The sequence below is a fragment of the Epinephelus moara genome, chromosome 12 (assembly GCF_006386435.1).
Source record: "Epinephelus moara isolate mb chromosome 12, YSFRI_EMoa_1.0, whole genome shotgun sequence".
Classification (NCBI taxonomy): domain Eukaryota; kingdom Metazoa; phylum Chordata; class Actinopteri; order Perciformes; family Serranidae; genus Epinephelus; species Epinephelus moara.
The window spans coordinates 2,117,472-2,125,493 of NC_065517.1; positions in this window are offsets into that span (position 1 = coordinate 2,117,472).

Below are 8,022 nucleotides of genomic sequence, written 5' to 3' on the forward strand. Positions count from 1 at the left end.
ACACTGCCAAATCTTGTTACTACTTTGTACCCCTAGGTGGTGAACATGTGCAGCTGCAATCCTGACGTCATTTGTGGGTGTGTTTCTATTCAAAAAGTTTGAGAAAAAAGAGTTTGAAACATGGAGGGAGGGGCAGAGCGCAGCGAGCGGAGTGAACACAGCAAGTGAACGGAGTCAGAGAGAGCAGTGCGAGGGCCAGCAGATAGAGAGCACAATACAGCAAAAACACACAAAATGCCTGAAGGAATTTTCACTGTTGATGAGATACTTACGATACCACGACGGTCCACATGCATCGCATGCACCACGAAGGTCCACACAAAGCAGCACATGACATCAATGATAACCAGACTTTGCCTCACCGTGGTTGGGGTGGCAGAAATTAGCTGAGGAGGGGATGTGTTGGAGGCAGCAGGGGTGGTAAAAGCAGGGCTGTAAACAGTGATGATGATGGCTGGGTTTACTTGAGAAATGAGGAAGTGGATTACAGGTGGACTATCGTGGAGACACGGATCTCACAAATGCTAAACCCACTGATATTTTTATATATTATTTGACATTTATATATTATTTGACCCTTATCACAAATGAAACCAACAGAAATGCTCATCAGTTCTTATCCAGAGAACAGATAAAACCAAAATCCAGATTCAATGACTGGTATGATGTGAGATGACATCCCTGAGATGTCACTTCATTTGTGCATGGGGCTTGTAGAAAAGTCTGAGACTGTGGACCACTGGACATTTTGAGGATGAGATAAAAAAAAAATCTACTGTGTAAATATGTTCAAAATTCAGTTTTACTGAGAGTTATGTTATCAGATATAGCCACCACCTAGTCATGTCACAATATGCAAATTAGATGAGTGAATTTACTCCCACCAGATTCCTGTTCATTTATTTTGAGGATGAGATGACAAAAACAACACAAAGCAAAAGAAATCTACTGTGTAAATATGTTCAATATTCAGTTTTACTGAGAGCTGCAATATGCAAATTAGATTAGTTAATTTACTCCCATCACAAACTTTGGGTCATAATGAATATATTTTTCATTTACAGTATGCCTTTGTCTCTGACCACTTTCATGCTACAGCCTTTTGAAATGTTGAAATAAAAATTGAATATTTTCCTAAATAAACTCAGCAATCCATCACTTTATATTCAAACTCAGAATTCATAATTCAGAATTACTGATTACTACTGATCATTTTTACTTAAAAAATAGGTATAGTAGTAGTAGTCTGGTGCTGTGGGAGACGGCTGCCTCTCCAGTAGCTCTCCAGTATTAGCTCTTTTTTCCTATCTTTTCTACCTTTCTGCTCGAACTACTAGCCGTTAGCCTGCGGCCATATTATCTGCCGAGGGAGCTTAGTCACGTGATCACCATCTATGTTTAAATGGTAAATGGATGGACCTGCATTTGGATAGCGCCTTTCTAGTCATCTGAAGACTCAAAGCCCTTTTTACACTACGAGTCACATTCACCCATTCACACACTGTTGGCTGAGGCTACCATACAAGGTGCCACCTGCTACTCAGTTTTAACACACTCACACACCAATGGAGCAATTTGGGATTCAGTATCTTGCTCAAGGATACTTCGACATGCAGACTGGAGGAGCTGGGGATCGAACCACTGATCTTTCGATTGGTGGACGACCTGCTCTACCTCTGAGCCACAGCCGCACATCCTTCCGAGAGCTGACGCAGCCACTGCATGTGAGAAGATTCACTCCGTCACAGCAAGGCTGCAGACACAGCACCCTGAGGCATTTATGATCATTTCTGGGGATTTTAATCATGCAACTTTGGACTCTACTTCAGATTCAGATTCAGCTTCAGCTTTATTTGTGTCCCCGTAGGGCAATTAGTGTTGCAGCAAGTAAAAAAGACATAAAAAATGTACAAGACATACAATTAAAAGTCTAAGGGGGGGGGGGGGTAATACTGTGTGCTGTGTGCTCAAATAACCCATACAAGATAGGGAAAGTGCAAACAGTGCGTATTATGAATTTCTGCCAACATCAATAACACCACATGGAGACAAAAACAAAAATCAGCCTGCCTGTAAGAAGCCCCATGAATATCAACCAATCAGGTACGACTCCTCCTACCCTGTCCTGAATTCAAAAGGGAAATGGCTGTAGGGACCAAGGAGTGCTTGTACCTGTTACTTTTCATACGAGGAAGTCTGAGCCGGGGGCCGGAAGGTAGAAACTGGAACTCAGAGTGTAGAGGATGAGAGCTGTCAGAAAGAATGGCATTAGCCTTCCTGATTATCTGTCTATTGAACAGATCTGTAAGTGTGCACTGTTGAACTCAAAGAATCTTATTACTTGTCTTTATCACTCTGCTTAGTGCATTTTTTGACCTGGTGTTAAGGTTGCCAAACCAGCAGAGGAGAGAAAAGGTCAGCACAGATTCAATATATGATCTATAAAATAAGATCATCAGGGACTTATCGATCTGAAACTTGGAGAGTTTTCTCAGACAGCACAGTTGTTGCTGGCCTTTTTTTTGCAGGTTCTCTGAATGGCAGGTAAAATTTAACTTATTATCCAGAATAGTCCCAAGATATTTGTAATTTTCCACAGTGTCTACTGTCTGGCCTTTGATTACTGTTTTTTGATTGGTGTTATTGGGCTTCTGTCTAAAATCAATGCACATGTCCTTAGTTTTCTGTACATTTAATAATCAATGCACATGTCCTTAGTTTTCTGTACATTTAATTGGAGAAAAGCATTTTCACACCAGTCTGCAAATTCATCGACCACAGGACCATGGGCATATTCATCATCATGAAGGAGGCTGACTATTACCGAATCGTCAGCAAATTTTAAAATGAATCTGTTATGCCGACTGCGGCAATTGTCGGTGTACAGAATATAGGGGAGACTGGAGAGGACGCAGCCTTGGGGAGACCCAGTGGATAATGTCATCTCTCCCGACATGCATCCATTCACCCTCACTCTCTGTGTTCTGGATGTTAAAAAGTCAAGAATCCAGCCCACGACATTAAAATCTAAATGAAAATTGTTAAGAAGTTTATCGATCAGAATGTGGGGCTGGATTGTGTTAAAAGCAGACGAGAAATCTGCAAATAGCAGCTTAGTATGGTTTTTGTTACCTTCCAGATGTTTAAAACCCCAGTTTAATAAAATGGCAGTGGCATCCTCAACTCCACGACTGGCCCTGTAGGCAAACTGTAAAGGGTCGAGTAGATGTTCGGTCTTAATAAGAACGAATACTTTGGCTGCTTTCCACCAGGTTGTGGACTGTCCAACAAGAAACAACAGGACAATCGACTTGTATGTATGTACGTTAATGTGAGGGATGCATACAGACTTCTGTGCAGACGTGGTCTCCCCTACCAAGACTGTCTGCTGTTACCCCAATAACAAACCATGGGTAACACGGAAAGTCAAAGCTGTCCTCAACAGCAAGAAGGCAGCCTTCAGGAGCAGAGGCAAGGAGGCGATGAAGGCAGCACAGCAGGAGGTGAAACACTGAGTGAGGGAAGCAAAGGACAGCTACAGGAGAAAGGTGGAGCAGAAGCTGAAAGAAAACAACATGAGGGAGGTCTGGGAAGGTGTGAAAACCATCACAGGCCATAACACAAAGACCAGAGTCGTAGGGGGGACAATGGAGAAGGCAAACGAACTTAACGACTTCTTCAACCGGCTCAACCACCCCATGCCCCCCCCACCCTCTCCCTCACTGCAGCCATCTCTCCTTCTTCCCTCAGCACACCTCCCCCCAGACATCACAGCAGTAGCCCCCTCCTCCTCCTCCCCCACCTCAACACAACCTCCTCCATACATCACTGTGGACCAGGTCAGAGGACAGCTGAGGAAGCTTCACCCCAGGAAAGCAGCAGGCCCGGACAAGGTGTGTCCCCGACTACTGAACTGGGAGAACCGCTACAACGCATCTTCAACCTTAGCATGCAGCTAGGGAGAGTGCCCACCCTCTGGAAGACATCCTGCATCGTTCCAGTTCCCAAGAAGAACCGGCCCAGCGAGCTGAATGACTTCCGACCAGTGGCACTCATTTCACACCTGATGAAGACGTTGGAGCGGCTCTTCCTCAGTCTCCTCAGACCCCAGGTGCAGCACGCCCAGGACTGTCTGCAGTTTGCATACCGGGCAGGTGTTGGTGTGGAGGATACCATCGTCTACCTGCTACACCGAGCCCACTCGCACCTGGGTAAGGGAAGCGGCATAGTGAGGATTCTCTTCCTGGACTTCTCGAGTGCCTTTAACACCATCCAGCCCTTTGTGCTTTAGGACAAACTGAACAGGATGCGAGTGGACCCCTGCCTGGTCACTTGGATCTCCAGCTACCTCACTGACAGGCCGCAGTACGTCAGGCTGAGGGACACCACATCTGACACTGTGATCAGCAGCACCGGAGCAGCCCAGGACACGGTGCTGGCCCCTCTTCTCTTCACCCTGTACACCTCGGACTTCTGCTACAACTCTGAGCTGTGTCACATCCAGAAGTACAGGAGCCTAGTGAGGGACTTTGCTGTCTGGTGCCACACAAACTATCTACAGCTCAACCCCTCGAAGACAAAGGAGCTGGTCATTGACTTCAGGAAGTCCAGACCAAGACCACGACCAGTTCTGATCGAGGGACTTGAGGTGGAGGCTGTGGATTCCTACAGGTACCTCGGGCTATGGCTGGACAGCAGACTGGACCGGACAACCCACACCAACCACCTGTACAGGAAGGGACAGAGCAGGCTGTACTTCCTGAGGAGGCTGCGGTCGTTTAACATCTGCAGGAAACTCCTGCAGATGTTTTACCAGTCCGTGGTAGCCAGCGTCCGTGGTGTGATTGGGGGGGGGCAGCACATCCAAGAAGGACACATCCAGGCTGGACAAACTGATCAGGCGGGCTGACTCTGTGGTTGGCATGAAGCTGGACTCTCTGGTGACGGTGGCAGAGAACACTGGACAAACTGCTGGACATTATGGACGATGCCAATCACCCTCTGCACACCGTCATCAGCAACCAGAGGAGCCTGTTCAGCCAAAGACTGCTCCTTCCCAAGTGCAGGACTAACAGACTGAAAAACTCCTTTGTCCCTCAGGCCATCAGACTGCTCAGGCCAACTCCTCACTCGGGGGGAGGAGGAGTAACAAGAAGACAGAGGACGGGAAGGAGCAGTAGCCAGTAGCCAGTAGTGAGCAGTAACCAGAAGCCAGTAGCCACTACAGTAAGGAATATAATAAGGAATTACTTATTTATTCTCTGTATATCTTATATTTATATTTTGCAAAGTGTTTTTACTTTTTACTTTTGGATACCCTGTGTGCTGTTTACCCTGTGTGCTGCTATCCAATGCTGCTGGAATCTTAATTTCCCTGAGGGAGTCTTTCCAAGGGATTAATAAAGTTCTATCTAATCTAATCTAATCTAATCTAATTTTATGCAAAAAAGGTCCATGACATCATATATTCCAAAAATAAGTGTTAAATTTGTTTTAATAAGTTGGAGTAAAGTTGACTAACAAGGTGAAACACAGAATTTGGTAATAATTTTATGCTACATGTTTTATACCTGTCAAACAAACTTGGGTCTATATGACCTGCGAAGACCACAAGTGTTAGTATTTGCTGCCATTCAAAAAATTGAAATGGTTTCAAAAAACTTTTTTGACTAAACTTTGACATATACAATATATAAAATTATCAATTTATATTCAAACTCAGAATTCATAATTCATAATTACTGATTATTTTTACTGAAAAATTAGGTATACTTTTATGCAAATAAGGTCTATGATGTCAATTATTCCAAAAATAAGTGGAACATTTGTTTTAATAAGTTGGAGTGAAGTTGACTAACAAGGTGAAACACAGAATTTGGTGATAATTTTATGCTACATACTTTATATCAGTCAAACAAACTCGAAGACCACAAGTGTTAGTCCAAACAAAGACAGGACAAGGAAAAAGTATTGATTCACATGATAAATAAATAAATTGTTGTCAAACTGGAACCACGTCCTGTCTCTCTCAATTTAGCAATACAAACCTCTGTGCCTTTTGGTTGTTTACTGCAACCCTGGTAATTCCTAGAGTGAAATTCCCTAGGTGGCGTAGTCTTCTTGTCCACCACCCTCGCTCACCCCGCTTTCCACATTAGTCCAGTTCCTTATGTATTTTTGTTCAAAATATTTAGGGAGTTGATTAACTATACATTTTTGGAATTGTATGAACATGAGGAATATGAAAACTAATGTTGTAACGCGTATCACAAGACATAGGCCTATTCAACAGGGATTACTCCTGGTGAAGGATCTTATAGTGTGTGATAGAGTTCTCAATTTCAACCCAAGCCCGAGCCCGACCCGAGTAAGCCCGAAGGGTCGAGTCGGTTTGGGCTGACTAATTAAGTTAATTGGGTGGGCTGAGTCGGGCTCGGACAGCGGAGAGAGAGAGAGAAAAACAAAGAAAAAAAGTGTGTCTGTATGTCAGAGAAGTGCACTATGTGAGGGTGTGACAGCACTAACACACAATGCTGCTGTCCATGGTTCTGATTTTGAAGTCTGTCTCTGTTATCAACATTTTCTCTACTTGTAAATATGTAGCTTTACATCATTTTGTTAATCCATCATCTCCAGTTTGCTGTAAGCTGTGGTGAATGTAGAAGAAGCGCAGCGTCACAGAAAACCTACTGACCAATGGCAGGGGGGCTAAAGTTAACGTGTGAGAGGAAGACGACAAGATGGAGTTGACGACGGTAAAAAACAAAATAGCCACGGGGGAATATACACTGGTCTCCCAGGAGGGGAGGAAGTCTGATGTTTGGAAGAAATTTGCTTTGGTTGTGAACTTGGATGGCAACTCGGCTACGTGCAGTGCTCAACGTTTAAACTTTTGCTCAAATACGACAGCAAGAAAACGGGTACATCTACGCTGAACCGCCATATTAACACCTGTGCCGGGCCCGGTACATCATCATTTGGCCAAACATCAATGTTCACATTTGTGATGAAAAGTGATGCTGCTCTTCCCCACAAAACAAAGCAGTCAGTGACAAAAAAGTGTGTGGATCTTTAGTGTGGCTGACCATACAATAGAGGAGAGGAGGACAGGCCTCAAACCAGACACCGTGGGCGCATTATTATTCCTCTGTGGTGTGTTGTAAAGAAGCATTCTTTATGTAAGTAGTACATGTTCATTGCATTTTTTTCAATATTTGGCATGGTTAATAAGTGACTAAAATAGTGTAAATTTATTTTCAGGCTCTGTGGTGTGCCGATGTTGCTCCCGGGATTCCCAGCCGGCCGGCCCGGTCCTAACGAAAGCAGACCTTAAAAACACAGCAGCCACTGATTTTATTTGTTTCACATTTTATTTGGAGATTTTTTTATTTATTATTTGGGCCAATTATTAATGGTACACAGCAGCCACTAATTTTATTTGTTTCACGTTTTATTTGGAGATTTTTAGGGCCCGAGCGACGACGAAGTCGTCCGTGAGGACTCTATTGTAATCGCGCTGTTTATTATTATTATTATATATTTTTTTTAATTATTATTATGGCCCGAGCGACGACGAAGTCGTCCGTGAGGACCCTATTGTAATCACGCTGTTTATTATTATTATTATTCTTAGGGCCCGAGTGACGACAAAGTCGTCCGCGGAGGACCCTATTGAAATTGTGCTGTTTATTAGGGCCTGAGCGACGACAAAGTCGTCCGCGGAGGACCCTGTTGAAATCGTGCTGTTTATTATTATTATTATTATTCAGACATTTCGTGTCCCAATTTCGCCCCTTTCCCAAATTTCAAAATGCTTCTAACTTTCCACATTCGTCCAGCCACATCCAAAATTCGATATTTTTGGGAGGTTGCACATGGTCGACGCGAAATGCTGAAATAGCGCCCCCTACAAATTTTCAAAAAACTCTCCCCATTGGGGTTAGTTTGTCATAGGCAAATGAAATTTGGTCCACACATGTATCATACCGAGACACACAAAAAAGTCTCTTGATGTCATGGTAA